The sequence below is a fragment of the Podarcis bocagei genome, assembly GCF_964188305.1.
Source record: "Podarcis bocagei genome assembly, chromosome: 6".
Classification (NCBI taxonomy): Eukaryota; Metazoa; Chordata; class Lepidosauria; order Squamata; family Lacertidae; genus Podarcis; species Podarcis bocagei.
Genome location: NC_138130.1, coordinates 29,712,066 through 29,729,159, shown reverse-complemented (window position 1 = coordinate 29,729,159; position 17,094 = coordinate 29,712,066). Strand labels below are relative to the sequence as shown.

At 45.1% G+C, this 17,094-nt stretch overlaps 1 protein-coding gene across 2 annotated transcripts in view; it reads right to left on the bottom strand.

Annotated features, from left to right (window-relative positions):
* The window catches only part of FHL2 (four and a half LIM domains 2), a 35,113-nt gene extending 18,567 nt beyond the window's left edge, over positions 1-16,546 (bottom strand). Inside the window, exon 1 of one of the 2 annotated variants that reach the window (XM_081198617.1) lies at positions 16,390-16,546. The gene's annotated coding sequence lies outside the window, so the exon portion shown is untranslated. Of the gene's footprint in view, positions 1-5,253; positions 5,432-16,389 lie in introns of those variants that run through there. The other variant, XM_081198618.1, reaches the window with a different exon arrangement.
* Between the last annotated feature and the right edge of the window lie 548 nt (positions 16,547-17,094).

Genomic DNA, 17,094 nt, shown 5'->3' with positions numbered 1-17,094 from the left:
GAGGTCTTATCAAGGATGCAAAAGCTCTGGAGGAAGGTACAGAGCTGTTCCAGTGAAGATTGCAACCTGGGCTGAGATTTGGGCCTGGGAGAATCCTGAAGGCTGACTGGGGAAAGCAAGAAGGTCTAATTTGGTACCCAGGCCTGAGGTTCCACACCCCTGTCTTAAAACATGTGCCATATTTTTCTGTGTAGAAGACGCCCCCATGTATAAGACAGCCCCTATTTTTTTAAACTTCAAATTAAGAAATTAAGTTATTTAATTGCGGGGGGGGGGCAGGTCACTTCCGCCAATCGCTCACCCGCCTGCCCGCCACTGCTGATCGCTTGCCGCAGCCACTGCCGATCACACACCTTGCCGCAACAGCCAATTGCCTGCCCGCCTCACCACAGCCGCCAGTCACCTGCCCAATTGCTGCAGCCATAGCCAATCGCCAGCAGGCCTTGCCACAGCCACCAATCACCCGCCCAATTGCTGCTGCCAATCTCCTGCTTGCTGCTGCCATTAACCGCACGTCCCCCTTCTGCATTCACTATCCGTGTATAAGACGACACCCAATTTTTGCCTTTTTTTTTTATAGCAAAAAGCATTGTCTTATACATGGAAAAATACGGTATCTTCCCTCTCCAACTTAATGGTTCTTCTTGCTGATCTAGAGTGCATCTGTTTACTTACACACACAAAAGATACAGGCTGCTCTTCAAAGAAAATTCTTCCCAAACCAGTTCACTGAAAATGCATGCAAGCAAACCATAATACAGTTTTAAAAACAGATGCAAGCATACATTTCACAGCATGCTCAGCAGTATGAAATACTGCTAAAACCAGCACGAACCAGCGCAGCCATGCAAAAAACCAAGGCACAGCCACAGGCTAGGCACTACAAGCAGAAGTAGAGTCATGGGTCTTTAATGCCCCTTTGAAGGAATCAAGGAATGATGCCTGCCTAAATTCAAGTGGAATAGAGTTCAATAACTGTGGGGCCACCAAGAAGGCCCTGTTTCATTTACCTGTCATCCTAGTTGCCTAGGCACTTAAACAGGGCCTCTGAAGTGGATCTTAAGACACAGAGAGGTTGATTCAGGTGCGGGTATTCCTTGAGGTAACCTTGTGTGAGGGAGAAGGACAAGCAACGCCAATTACTCATGCTTGCTTTGGCATTCCCCCTTGCAGTTGACCTGATTGCAAAAAAATGGGTGGGTCAGAAAAGGAATGTCAGTGGGAAGGTGAGTCAAAGGAGATGTTCTAGCATGTACTGTGGCGTCACAAAAGGCAGTCATTGGGAGGAACAGATATGATTGTTGGCCAGGAGTGAGACAGGACTGAGAATCTAAGGATGGATGAAAGGAATACAAGTCTTTAAAAAGGTGGGAGGGAATCTCATTCAGGTGAGGCTTAAAGAGAAAACCCAGATGGAGAAAAAGGGAATTGTGAGAAGGAAGGGGAGAAGGACCATGCAGAAAATGCTGTGGGTTGCTGGGGATTAACTTGATTTTTGTTTAATGAGCCAACAAGAGAATCCTTGTGATGAGTAGGAACTTGACCTTTCATGAAACTGAGGGAACCGGAAGGTACAGGGATCCACAGTGTGTTCTGTGGCTTTCAGGGGCTACTTTACAAAGTGTTCAGGGATTTTAAAGCATTTAACCAGATGCCATCTACAACAGCTGGGTGTCTTCATTTTGTCCTTGTTGAAGTTCCTGAACTACCTTCAAAAGCAGCCCCACATGAATTATATTGCATTAATCCAGACTAAGGGGACATGGGTGGCGCTGTGGGTTAAACCACCATGCCTCTTGGGCTTGCCGATCGAAAGGTTGGTGGTTCGAATCCCCACGACAGGGTGAGCTCCCGTTGCTCGGTCCTAGCTCCTGCCAACCTAGCAGTTCGAAAGCACGTCAAAGTGCAAGTAGATAAATAGGTACTGCTCCGGCAGGAAGGTAAATGGCGTTTCCGTGCGCTGCTCTGGTTCGCTGGCCACATGATCCGGAAGCTGTACGCCGGCTCCCTCAGCCAATAAAGCGAGATGAGCGCCGCAACCCCAGAGTCGGGTCATGACTGGACCTAATGGTCAGGGGTCCCTTTACCTTTACCTAGTTGAAGTAAAATTGATGTTAAGCATGGTGTTTTCTTATCTGTGCATTTGGGAAAACAGGGCAACAATGAGAAGAGGTTGGTGCACTTGCTTTTTGCTGCTGCTGCCCAGCCTTGTTGGTCAGGAAGGCTTTTAGAGAGGATCGAGGAATGCTAGGATCCTCTTTCCTCTTTCCTTACCTTACCTTCCTAAGAAAAGGAGTGGGGATCCAGGATATTGAACAGGGATGGGGAACCTATGCCCTCCGGATGTGGGATTCTAGCTCCCATAAATCCTTGACCATTGATTTTGCAGACTGCAGCTGATGAGAGCAGTAGCCCCAAAATAGCCTCAGGTTCCCCATCACTGCCATAGCTGTTTAGAGAGGCATTTGAGAAATGCCTATCCACACTCTTTCAGGAGGAAAGGACCTGTCAGCTATGCGTGGCAGGAACACACAGGCAGCCCATTTTGAAAATTGCTACACCCTCTTCTGCTGTCTCCATGAACTTTTGAGACTTGTGGGTGGTTCTGTAAGCCAGCCGTAGTTTGTTTAGCCTTGAGTATGTGCCAGACCACATTGGGCCATTTCATCACGGCCATGTTCAGAATGTGTGTATACTCCAGCCTTTTCAATAGTGACTCCTGAGCCACAGCTTTGATCAGATGAATGAAGCTTTTTCAAGGCTGCGGTTGTCCATTTTGCCCTAACTTTTCTTTTTCCTGGGTTCTACAATAGGTGGCTTAAAAGTGCAGATGAACCAAAAGTCCCAAGGCTGAATGCACCATTGGATTGCTTCCGCATAGGAACTTGAAGGCCTTATTAGTATGTATAGATTCTAGCCTTCCCAGTCTTGAAGTAAGACACTCTAAACAACAAAACAGACACTCTGTACACACCATTTTTGAAAGCATATCCTCTGTTCATTTATTATATTACATTGCATTTTGCTTACGGGAAACCTACTTTTTAATATAGTAAGTAGCAGGTAATTGGCAGGAGATAATCAAATAATGTGGGGGAAATCATCCTATGTCGTTTGTTCCACAGTGTATGGGGTGTTAAGGAAAGGGTGGTCCACCTTTGGTCTCTACCCTGCAATTACCTGTAGCTCCTAGAAGCTGTCAGCATGTGACAGTGGTCACAACCTGAGAACGGCTATGACCGGCTAAACCAGGTGAGGGTAGTCGATGGGTCTTAAACCCTCAGTTTCTTAGGGAATACCTCTGCACGCAAAAACAGGCTCTGGCAAATTGAATGGATGAAACCAATGGTGGGTCCAGCAGTTAAGAAGGCGGTTTCTGCTCATATTGTAGAGGGAAGTGAGGGGCAGATGGGGCTCATTAACCTGAGAAGGTAGCCCATCTAGGAGAAGGAAAGCTGATCCTAAACCTCTGTTGCCTTGTGGGATATCTTCAGGAGAAGAAAAGGCTAAAGAGTAAAGAAGAAGAAGAAGAAGAAGAAGAAGAAGAAGAAGAAGAAGAGGAGGAGGAGGAGGAGGAGGAGGAGGAGGAGGAGGAGGAGGAGTTGTTTGGATTTGATATCCCGCTTTATCACTACCCTAAGGAGTCTCAAAGCAGCTAACAATCTCCTTTTCCTTTCTCCCCCACAACAAACACTCTGTGAGGTGAGTGGGGCTGAGAGACTTCAGAGAAGTGTGACTGGCCCAAGGTCACCCAGCAGCTGCATGTGGAGGAGCAGAGACGCGAACCCGGTTCCCCAGATTACGAGTCCACCGCTCTTAACCACTATACCACACTGGTGCAAATCCAGAGTGGAGTCCCTAAGATTGTTGGATGGCGCCTTGTACGCCTCCTTCCAGCAACTTCTGCAGCCAAGCTGGTACCAAATGTATTGCTCTGCTTTCCTTTGGACCACATCAGTAAGCAGAGAGGCAGGTCTTGTCGACTGGGCAGCCCTGGATCTCTATACACACTGCCCAGGCTTGCACCCCACAGAGGTCACTTTGGTGCTGCTAACACAGCGGTTTGACTTCATCCATGGAGTCGTTGTCTCTTGAGACTGACAGATGCCAACAACAACAAAGCCAGTTAGTTTTGAGTCCATATCACTGATATCAATGGAACTAAAATGCCTTGGCAATTTATTCTTATTGAGTTAAATGGGACTTTAACTCTCTCTCTCTCTCTTTTCTTGGTTCTCCTGAATTCATCTTTTAAAAATTGCATTTCATGCGTGACTCGCATGCAATTATAATACACTATTCATATGGCAACTGCTCAATCTAGAGTAAATCATCAGTTTGTTTTAACAACCTCCAGAAATTGTTTCATCTGGCATGTGCAGTAACCCAAGATGTTTTGAATCAAGGGTAAAGGTATTATGGTGGGAAATAGGAAAGGAGGAAGTGACCCATTAATACAGAAATATACACAAAGCCACCTTGGAAGCCTGCTAAGTCAGAAAGAGGGGACATGAATATTTATAATTGAATAAAAATGACAAGATACAAAAGTTGCTGCTGTCGACTCACATGCATTTTCTCAGTTGCAAACATAGAAGAAGCATGGTGGGGATTAAACATTAAATAAACGAATGAAAGGAAGAAAAGAGCCGTGTACCTTCTATTTAAATATCTTGAAACAATAGCAATGCACTTTAGAGGACTCTCTGTCTTTTAGTTATTTTGTGTTTGTGCGTGAGAGAGAGAGAGAGACAACAAAGAGGCAAGGCTACCTTTGTTTCCTCTGATTCTGCTACTGGAAAGAATTAATGAGGTCTTTTGTTGCTTTGGGAAGCAGGAAATGTTCACAGAGGTGTAAAAGAAACCAATATCTGAACTCTCATTTATGAGCTTCCCCGGGGCTTATCCAGCATGTCATTGGGGAGTGAAAATTGTCGCGATGGGATCTGACACAATGCCATACCTCCCTGCTCACATGTCACATTCAAACACCGAACATTCCCCCTGAAGACAACACCATTATTCTTACCCGACCTCTTTCTATAGCCCATATTTGCTAAAAAACAAAGGGCCAGCCCTGTCACCGTATATAACACAGACAGGTAGGGCTGTTGCTGCATCTTGGGCAAACCATTGTTCTGCCTCAACATCACACCCTGTTCTCCCCATCACACCCTTTGTTATTTATAGCAGATGCTCCAAAGGTTTATTGTTGGCTGTTGCAGGGAGGGACAAAAAGGGACGTCTACTTACAGGCAGGCAGTTAATGGTACCCTCTGGAGTTGGGATGGGGAGTCACATCCATTAATAAATGGGCAACACAGTGACCTGCTGGCAGAGGAGAGGAGAGATGTACAGCTAGCCGGGGATTCCTCCAGTTGTGAGCAAGCGGCTCTTCTGATTTCTGCTCAGCCGTCTGTGTTGTGTGGAAACAGGCGTCTGCCTTCACAGCCTAGTGAAAAACCCCTGTGTATCATTTTACCATATAAGGAGACAAAAGCACTAGAGACACTCACTCTTTGAGGCTCAGTGCAGCTGGCATTCGACACTATTCTAGGGAGCAGATCCTTCGCACCCCTAAATCCCCACACCCTCTTTTGTTGACTCTGCTCCTAGGTGTTCTTTTTATATGAAAAACAACAAAATAAGTGGGTTTTCCGCTCTCATACTTGCCCCCCCTTTTTGGGGAGGTTTTGTTAAAAATAATCTCTGTTTTAAATTCAGCATCGCTTCTAAGCAATGCCAGCCAACTGAAACAATTGCCGCCCACATGAAGAAAAATGCATAAGCGTTTGAATCTTGCACAAGCAGGCACCCTGGCACACCTTTCCCCCATTAATCTTGTGTGCCTCTTCGCCTGGTTAATGTCCTAAACAGGGTTATGATGTTACCTGTTTGTGTCCCCTTGAATTGGCCATGCTGTATTGTTCAAGAGAGTCAGGGTAGCCAAAGGTCATAAGCAATGTGTCTGGTGGGACTGAGGGCCAGTTCACACTAGCCATTGATCCCCAAATGAGGATTTGACTACCAAGCCTTGCAACAAGCGAATTCTGGGCACTGAGTTCTGAGATTTGCCAACAGAGACTTTACAGCACCGTCAAGAAACGGACATTCTTGGGTTTCATTAGGCAATTAGTAAACAGCTCTTGACTGTTTTGAATGATTTTAAACACACAGGGTTGAAGCACTGTTAGCGCACCTGAACACTGGTGTGTGGGCACATTAATGTCCTGTTCAAATTCTGTTTGTACTCCATTCCTTGAGTTGGCAGAGAGTGGTGCTAGCTAAATGGGGAGTGTGTCAGGCGTTGATTGTTACAGAATTCAGGAGGCATTGCCTTCACTGAGTTTGTAATCATGTAAAACCTTCCTTGGCCAGCATGCTCATTTCCTCTTTCACAGGAAAAAAGAATCAGCCATTAACATAAATAATGGGAATGGGGCTCAAAGGTGAAAATCCTCATGATAAAATTACTTGCAGTTTAAATTTAGTGCCACATCTAGAGCAGTGGGACTAATCTAAGAATGAGAAAACCATATTACACCCAGACATACGTAATTTTGTTTAATCTCCAAGTGGAAGGTGGCAGTGTGTGTGTGAACAGTTCTGTAATTTTGCAAAAAAAGGCAAAAAAGTGGACAGTGCACATAGTCCCCCCCAGTTCATTGGTAGGCAAACTAAGGCCCGGGGGCCGGATCCGGCCCAATTGCCTTCTAAATCCGGCCCGCAGATGGTCCGGGAATCAGTGTGTTTTTACTTGAGTAGAATGTGTGCTTTTATTTAAAATGCATCTCTGAGTTATTTGTGGGGCATAGGAATTCGTTCATCCCCCCCCTTCAAAATATAGTCCGGCCCCCCACAAGGTCTGAGGGACAGTGGACTGGCCCCCTGCTGAAAAAGTTTGCTGACCCCTGAGAGAAGTTTTGCAACTGTTCAAAAATGTTTCCACTTTTTTTAAAAAAAGGAAGAGAGAGAAACGTATAAATGCACATCACAGGGTGCCAAAAAAATAAAGCAGGCAGCCCAGCTAAAATAGTGTGTGTGGGGAAGATTGACAGCTAATCAATTATTTGACTTGCTAGGCTATGTGGCTGCCCCACAGATTGGAAGCCAGGAGGAAATCAGGCTCGCGCTGCAGGTGAGAAAACCTGCTGGGATTTCTCCTTACATTTTATATATGTTTCCCACCCCAAGAGACAGTGATTGCTAGAAAAGTTGGAGGATGCAGGATGTTGACTTCGACCATGCAAAACTAATGAGAAGAAGTCTGTTTCATAATGGGGCCCTGTTCTCAAGCATAATGTGACCAGAGGCAGATTTAGGGGAGCACGGCTGGATCGGTCACACTGGGGGGGGGGAGTCTCGGGGGGGGGACGACGACCCCTGAGGATGCTGCAACTATGCTTTGAAATGGAGTGAGGGAGGCAGAGGGGTGCTGAATTTTGGCATCACACAGAGTACCACTGAAATTCGAGAACCCAAGATCTGCTACTGACACGGTCCAAATAGAATGTGACACAGTAGAATGTGGGGGTGGGGGGCTTGGACCCCCATCCCAAAAACATTTTGAACAGCCTTTGATCAGAGAGGTGGGATATGCACTGGTAAGGAGGTATAGGGGAGAAATCTGCCACAGCCAAACTCAAGCATGGCTTTGCCACAGTTCACACATCTGCCTTGTGTGAGGACCAGTGCCTTTCGCACAGATTCTGACGGCTTTCGCTAATACCATATATATATATATATATATATATATATATATATATATATATATTTGCTTTCGTAGATTTTCACGGGTACAGGAATGCAGGTTATGGTGTCTTCGGGTGTCTTCCCGTGTAAGAGTTGGGGTGTCTAGGCGACGTTTCGACGAGGTCTCACTCGTCATCTTCAGGCTGGTGCTTTCGGCTTCTTGTTACTGGAACAGAGCAGGATCTCAGTGTTTGAGTTCCTATAAATACTGTTGAGGGGGTGTGGTGTATAGCCTCCAACGTTCTGGGCAGAGAGGAAGTTCCCAGGTTAGTGTGCCTTTTCTTCTTTTGTTCATTAATTACTTGAGGGATATCTTGAGTGATTTCTTGAGTGATATTCTGAGTACCACTTAGGAGGGTCATTAGGTGTGGATTAGTTGCTAAAGCTTTCGTGTCTTGACCTCTTGAGCTTGTGAATAGTTTTTCTGAGAAGATGGCTGTACTGCAAATAGTTGTGCTCTGGCTTGGCTTCGTGTATAGGGGCGAGCTGTGGTTTTGTGCCCTGTGCCAGCCAGATCTGTGTAGGGATTGCAGGGGGGTGCAGCATCCGGAGGTGCCACTATGGTTTGGCTACTGGATGGTGTCTGTAATTTATCTGTGGAAAGGGTCTGGGTTTGGGTCTGGTGTGGTTGATTGGAGATGGCGTTCTGTGTGCCTCTGGTTCTGGTGTCGGTTTTTGTGGGGAGGGCTAATTTCCAGATGTCAGGCAGGCGGGACGTGTCGTCACGCTTGTTCATGTTGTGAGGGTGTTTCTCTATCTCGATGGCTTCCATGATTATTCTCTTGTGGTGATGTTCCATGTTAAAGAGCATCATCTCCAGAACCAAACGCCTGGCTGACAAAGACCACTTAACAACTGAGTTACAGAATCTCTCAAATGTGTTAATCGCCAACGGATACCAGCAAAACAGGGTTACGAAGCTAATCCAAAAAGAAACACCCCCCAAAAACCAAGACACAGAAGAAAACAATGGCATGGCCCTCCTTCCTTATATCAAGGGCACTACAGATAAAATTAGCAAAATCCTCCATAAACACAATATCAAAACAGCCTTTTGCACCAACCAAAAAATAGCCAATATCCTCAGAAACCCCAAAGATAAAATCCAGCTAGAAAACCAAGGGGTCTATGAAATACCCTGCAAAGTCTGCCCAGCCACGTACATTGGACAAACAAACAGACGAATAAATGCACGTATCGCAGAACACAAGAATGCCGTCAAAAAAGAAGAAAAAACTTCCTCTCTTTACCAACACATGAAAGAAACAGGACACGAAATTAATTTTACAGATTCCAAATTGCTCTTTAACATGGAACATCACCACAAGAGAATAATCATGGAAGCCATCGAGATAGAGAAACACCCTCACAACATGAACAAGCGTGACGACACGTCCCGCCTGCCTGACATCTGGAAATTAGCCCTCCCCACAAAAACCGACACCAGAACCAGAGGCACACAGAACGCCATCTCCAATCAACCACACCAGACCCAAACCCAGACCCTTTCCACAGATAAATTACAGACACCATCCAGTAGCCAAACCATAGTGGCACCTCCGGATGCTGCACCCCCCTGCAATCCCTACACAGATCTGGCTGGCACAGGGCACAAAACCACAGCTCGCCCCTATACACGAAGCCAAGCCAGAGCACAACTATTTGCAGTACAGCCATCTTCTCAGAAAAACTATTCACAAGCTCAAGAGGTCAAGACACGAAAGCTTTAGCAACTAATCCACACCTAATGACCCTCCTAAGTGGTACTCAGAATATCACTCAAGAAATCACTCAAGATATCCCTCAAGTAATTAATGAACAAAAGAAGAAAAGGCACACTAACCTGGGAACTTCCTCTCTGCCCAGAACGTTGGAGGCTATACACCACACCCCCTCAACAGTATTTATAGGAACTCAAACACTGAGATCCTGCTCTGTTCCAGTAACAAGAAGCCGAAAGCACCAGCCTGAAGATGACGAGTGAGACCTCGTCGAAACGTCGCCTAGACACCCCAACTCTTACACGGGAAGACACCCGAAGACACCATAACCTGCATATATATATATATATATATATATATATATATATATATATATGTCAGCTAACTTTACAATGCCATTAACTAAGCAAGGTCAGTTTCCAATGTCGATTGCATTCGGCTTACATTAACTTCTCTGGGTGTCTCCTGCACTGGTACTTTGGCAAATCTCAATCAGCGGGAGAGCCAAGCCACCATGCAAATGAATGTAGTGGTGTAGCGTGGGTTGCTGGCAGCTGGGGCAAGGCAAGTATTCATGACATTGTCCACTGATAGGCTGGAATGAAGGGGCAATAGCTTGGCCACCTGCCCAAGTGGCAGCCAACGTGCCCCATGAGTGTCAAGCACAGTGGAGAGCAGGATGGGATATTGGTTGGGAGTGTGTATCTTTCTAAAGCCGCACAGAGAGTGCCCTAGCACCCAGCTGCTGCCCAAATCTGCTCCTTAGCCTGCCCACACAAACATTGGAAGATTTTCTGTGTGAGGGAGAGGGTGTGCTATTTTTAAATTTACTATTATTCTTTTTTTTCTTTCCTTTTGAAATTTTGCACCCCTAAGAATTTTGTGCCCAGGCAACCGCCCCTGTTTAACTTATTTGTTAGGATTCTAATAATGGCATTGGTTACACAGTACGAAATTCATTTCATTTTTTTGAAAAAAGAGAATAAAAGTACCCACAACATAGCTTTACCATGCCATTAACTAACTTGGCGATGCTTGACCACTCATTTCTCTCCCACTTTCCCGAAGCTCTGTGGATTACACTGTGACTGAAGTGAGGCCTGTGCTGTGAATTCCACAGAGCTTCGGGAGCACACAGCAGGCAGACACAAACAGGATCAGTGGCAAGGACAGCATGAAAATCTATCTAGTTTCCCAGTCTGTGGCAGACCCAAAGAGCAAATCTCCAGATTCCCACTTGAAAGTGGGAGAGAAAGATCTTGTATATTTTGCATTGCTTGACACATTAAGGCAGGGCTGGTGACCCTGTAGCTTTCAAGATGTTGTGGACATCAGGCCCAGCCAGTTAATGTTCAGGGATGCTAGGTGTGGCATCAGGAGGGCTAAGCCGCTTCTGGCAAACCAGAGCAGCGCACTGAAACACCGTTTACCTTCCCGCAGGAGGTTTACCTATTTATCTACTTGCACTGGCGTGCTTTCGAACTGCTAGATTGGCAGGAGCTGGGACCGAGCAACGGGAGCTCGCCCCGTCACGGGGATTTGAACCGCGACCTTCTGATTGGCAAGCCCTTGGCTCTGTGGTTTAGACCACAGCGCCACCTGCGTCCCGTTTTTTTACCATAGATTTAAAGGACTGGCTCTGTAATGCTGCAGAAGGAACACACTTTTCACCTATTCACTTTTCTCACTCCCATTCTTAAGGTTCAGCTTGTGGATAGCTTTCTAGCTCTCAGAAACACATTCTTTTAGGACTTGGACTGGGGACTTGTTGATTCGAATGTCTCCAAAATTTCAACTAAATGAAAGTTCCTCTGAGATAATGGCTCTGTGAAGAAGAAGAAGAATGTTTATTCTAGCCTTGAAATAAACACCAAAAAACACAGAGAAAATACCGTATTTTTCGCTCTATAAGACGCACCAGACCACAAGATGCACCTAGATTTTGGAGGAGGAAAACAAGAAAAAAATATTCTGAATCTCAGAACAGCAAGAGGGATCGCTGCGCAGTGAAAGCAGCAATCCCTCTTGCTGTTCTGGCTTCTGGGATAGCTGCGCAGCCTGCATTCGCGCCATAAGACACACACTCATTTCCCGTTACTTTTTAGGAGGGAAAAAGTGAGTCTTATAGAGTAAAAAAAATGGTAAGTGCTGTACCCCCACACTGATCAAACTATGAGTGGTGTGGGGAAAACATCTCAAAATCTTCCACTTTCTTTAAAAATAGCAACTGTGCAGCATTTTTTTCCACTGTGGCATGTGTTTAAGAGCATTTCGGGTCATGAAGGAGGAGGAAGAATAATTATGATGTTTTGATTCAGGAGGCTGGAAAAAAGCAATGATGACCTCAAAATGAAGCAAGCAGCACCATGGGTTGGATCCAGACCTAGTATCTCTGATAGCCACCTGCTGGGCCTCATCCAGCAGAGGCATCTAGAGAAGGTCCACAGAAGATGACCTTGAAGTCCAGGTAGGTATATAGGAGTAGGCAGGGAAGGGGCAGTTCCACTGTTCAAAGGAAAAAGTAAAAAAATAAAGAAATCCTGGACACATGGAATTCCTCAGGCAGGGTGTGAGGTCTCTCCCCAGCAAAGTGTCCTTTGGTTTACTCTCTCCTACATCTCTGGGTCTCCCAGGCAGGCTTACCTGCTGAGGGATGGGCAGCAATAGCAGTGGTGTAATCTGCAGCAGGCTACTTGCAGATTGAGCTGCCTGGTATGAGGAAACCAAGGTTATTGACAGTGTTGTTCTCTGTGGGTATCTCAGCAGCTGTCCAAGGGTTCCAGATGTTGGCGCTGGCCCTGTCCTTAAAGGTAAAGGAACCCCTGACCATTAGGTCCAGTCGTGGCCAAATCTGGGGTTGCTGCGCTCATCTCGCTTTATTGGCCAAGGGAGCCGGCATTCAGCTTCCGGGTCATGTGGCCAGCATGACCAAGCTGCTTCTGGCAAACCAGAACAGTGCACGGAAACGCCGTTTACCTTCCCGCCGGAGCAGTACCTATTTATCTACTTGCACTTTGACGTGCTTTCAAACTGCTAGGTTGGCAGGAGCAGGGACCAAGCAACAGGAGCTCACCCCGGCGCGGGGATTCAAACCACCGACCTTCTGATCAGCAAGTCCTAGGCTCTGTGGTTTAACCCACAGCGCCACCTGCGTCCCATGGCCCCGTCCTTAGGAGAGGCTAAATGCAAGATGCAAGACTTTACACAGGGTGGCTGGGGTCAGATGTTTGGGATTTTCCCAGTTATGAAGAGGAGGAGGAGGAGGAGGAGGAGGAGGAGGAGGAGGAGGAGGAGGAGTTTGGACTTGATATCCCGCCTTTCACTCCCCTTAAGGTGTCTCAAAGCGGCTAACAATCTCTTTTCCCTTCCTCCCCCACAACAAACACTCTGTGAGGTGAGTGAGGCTGAGAGACTTCAGAGAAGCATGACTAGCCCAAGGTCACCCAGCAGCTGCATGTGGAGGAGCGGGGAATCGAATCTGGTTCACCAGATTACGAGTCCACCGCTCTTAACCACCACACCACACTGGCTTACGGTGAACTTATATTAGGCAAGGTGCACATTCAATGGCAAGTGTCTTTATTCCCTTTATACACTGTCTATTCCCTACCATAAGAATCACACACTCACATAAATAGTGCAAAAGCAGTAATTTAAACCTCACAGGAGATGAACACTGTCTATGCCTTCTAGAAAGCACTGCAAATTATGGTTGCTGCACCATTTTCTGCAGCAAATGTCAATGTAAAATATATTATGTATTATGTACATGTCTCCCAAACCAGGTTTTCTAAATGCATGCATGCGCAAGCAGATTTGACTTTCATATGTTATGTATTTGCCGGTGTGATATTGGTGTAACAAATGTAACATGTCGTGCGACTCTGCCATAAGATTTTCCTGAAATGCAGCTATCTGATCCTAGGGCCACTTGGAGTTTAGTAGCAGAAAAAGCAGCACGTACATAAATCACTATTATAATCATAGTATTATTGAGGAAAAGCAGCTATCTCCATTCATACTCAATTTATAAAATCCATAAACCATGAAACCTTCTCAGCTAGGTTTCACTCAGCCAATCAGCACTGCCTGGCTTACTGATGCGGTCAAACTGGGTGCTAGATTTATTGTACGATACCTCAGCTTAGAGGAAGTCTGCAGACAGAACTGTCTGTGTAATAATCATTCCTCTTATTTAAAAATGAATGGCTGTTATTTAAAACACACACAGCCACAACTCTTTATATTGGCAACGCGCTTTTTGGTAAGGCTTAGCAAGCCAATTCTTATGAAGAAATCAATAAAATAAAAATTGCCTTGCACATAGAAAACAAGCACTCTCAGGAGGAGAGTTAAGGCAAAGCCATTCTGCCTGGCAAGCTACTTTTCTGTGCACAAGCCAAATTCACAACAATGGAATTTGGGTTAGATATGAGGCCAGGATCAGATGCAGGTGTCTTATTTTTCACAGGTGTGCATTTTATTTATTTAGTTAATTCCCATTGGTTAGCATGGGCTTAACCAGGGGGCTGCAGGGGCAGGGAAGCTGCCCTCCTTAAATCAAGTAAATAAATAAATATGCTTAACTAACTGACCAATTGCGTTGCTGATAACTCAGTTCTGCCCCCCAACATAATGCCTGCCCCCCAATAAATCCTGGCTATGCCCATGTTCTTTAGTGGAAGCATATTTTCCTTTTTATTAAAATCAATAGTAGATCAGGACACAACATAATCAAATAAAGCAATAAAGCATCAACAACTACGGGTGAAATTATATGTAGAAATTAGGCTGGTTATATTTTGATCCATTATAATGCACACACATATTTTTTTTTGTGGGTGGGAGGGAGATCTGATTTAACCTTGATGCCTAGAACTGGGATAACACAGGTTTCCTCACTCAGAAGTTCTTGGTCCCAGAACTATAATGCACACTGCAAACAAAAACAATTACTGTATTAATTTACACAGCCTGCAAATACCAGTACAATCACTCTAACTTCCCCCATGCAAACATCATTTGCAGACAAAACGTAGTACTCCCTTGAGATCACTTTAAAAGCAATTCAGGGTGATGAACACTTTACAGTGCATGTTTCGGCAGCTGTTAATGCTATTTTGCACAATCATTATGATGAAGTATTCTCCTGTCACAAGTCACACACAGTTTAGTTGGGGGTTTTTTAAAGTCTCCTTTAGCACAGCTTCTATTACCTCTAATGCAAAGCTGTTTAAATATATTATCAGGCTCGTTCTCCAAAGCCATCAGGAAGCAACAGGAAGGGAAAAAATTCAGAAGGCTATGCATATACTAAGGGTATGCTACCTTTTCATTTTCCAATGTCCAAACATTCCACTGCAATGGGAAAACTGAAACTAATGAAAGGGCATTTCCCCTAGAATACTATTCTGTCTCCTATGCACTCAGGGGAAGAACTTGATTCTTTCTAAGTTTACTCAGTATGCAGAAAGTCCAAATAGGTTCAAGGGGATAGACTCCCCCCAAAAGTATTCAAAGAATAGTAGCTGAAAATACTACATGGTACACGTGAGGGTTCTAATGTTCTACAAAAGTATACAGTTTGCTAAAAGTGAGGCATCCCTTATTTTCAGATGTATTCTATTTTGCGAAAACCACCCATCCCGGCTCAGAGAAGACAGAACAGAACTTTGGCTTCCTTTTGTAAGCTGCTTTGAAAAACAAACTTTTTGAAAATTGGGATAGAAATGATGGAAACAATCAAATGAGCACACCCACCCAGGCAGTATGTAATTATACTGGGTAACCCCATTTGCCAGGCAAATTAGTCTGTGTTTGGTGATGAAGCTGATGCCTTTCAACACATTGAAGTAAATTAAATTAAAGTAACAGAGATGGGATGTATGGAAGTGAGAGCTGGACCAGAAAGAAGGCTGATTGCCAAAGAATTGATGCTTTTGAATTATGGTGCTGGAGGAGACTCTTGAGAATCCCATGGACTGCAAGAAGATCAAACATATCCATTCTGAAGGAAATTAGCCCTGAGTGCTCACTGGAAGGACAGATCGTGAAGCTGAGGCTCCAATACTTTGGCCACCTCATGGGAAGAGAAGACTCCCTGGAAAAGACCCTGATGTTGGGAAAGATGGAGGGCACAAGGAGAAGGGGACGACAGAGGATGAGATGGTTGGACAGTGTTCTCGAAGCTACCAGCATGAGTTTGACCAAACTGCGGGAGGCAGTGGGAGACAGGAGTGCCTGGCGTGCTCTGGTCCATGGGGTCACGAAGAGTTGGACACGACTAAACGACTAAACAACAACAGAGATGGGTGAATATGTAGATTTCAGTTTCACTCTGCTTCTCATTTTGCTAATTCTAAATTTAGTCCTTCACTTTTTTGCAGCAATCTGCATTTTTTTCCTATAGAAAGAATAACAATGAAAAGTCGCTAGCATTTCAGCACAAGTTGCTACTAATATGCACATTTCTATTCACAGTTTTGGGACACATGACATGGTTGGAGAACCGCGCTGAAAAAATCAGGTAAGTGTGAATTTCAAAGGACTCTCATTTCTCACATTGTTAAATGCAATGTGAATTTAGGCAGGTTTGGCTTTAAATGTGAACTGAGTCGAATTTGTCAGTTCCTTTACACATGCAGCAAAAACATGATGAGGCATGAACCGCAACTGAGATAGCTCTTGTCATCCCACAGCAACACGAAAGCAAGCAAAGTTCATCAGAGGGGAATCAGGCCAACAGGCTATCTGGCTTCCGTCTGTGAGAAGCGACAAAAACATCTTGTGCATGCTGGTATTCCTTAGGGTTCCAAAGAAAAATATACCAAGATTCCCTTAAGCCCCATTCTCCTTGTAGCAGCAAGATTGAAGGGTAGCTGGAAAAGATACGTAGACATGCTCTTTTTGCTCTTACCTTGCTGAACGGTGCCTGCGTGTTCCAGTCAGCAAATGAGGAGACAAAAGGCCGGTACTGAGGCTTATTCCTTTATTGGATTACCCAAACTATGTATTTAGCAATTAGACTGTCAAGAGTTCGTTTGCCAGATGAGCTATAAATACAATATCTCCAAAGAAGCAGCCGTCCTGGGAGATAAGAGCCAACAGCATCTCTGCGAAGGGCTTGCCTTTTAAGGAATCGCTGTGAACAGGAGCACAGGTCTGCCGCGGAAAGGATGGCCTTGGCCCCAGTTAGAGAAGCCCTCCAGTTTCTTTGCCAGAGGCAGCCACGCTTGTATCTCTGCATATATGGACAGTTGTACAAACAATGAGTCCCGAGGCAGTTTAAAGACTGTCCGATTTATTGCCGCATAAGCTTTTAGGAACTGCTTCATCAGGCGCATGATCTAGTTTGTAATGTGCTATATAGTTTATCTACGAAGGGTCAAACTAGATGTGAGGTTGTCTGGGAACCCGCTACTTGGGATTCTTTTCTTCTTTTTAAAACCTAGCTTCAGCTGATCCAGATCAGGGCAATGGTTCAAAGGGAGGAGATATTAATCCTTACCCCCTGCTGTTTCCAGCAAAATAAAAATAAAAATCTCCCAAGCTGCTGTTTACTTGCTAAGCCGCCATGTGCTATAAATAGCATCTCTAGGAGGGATTTTTCAGCAGGCAAAGG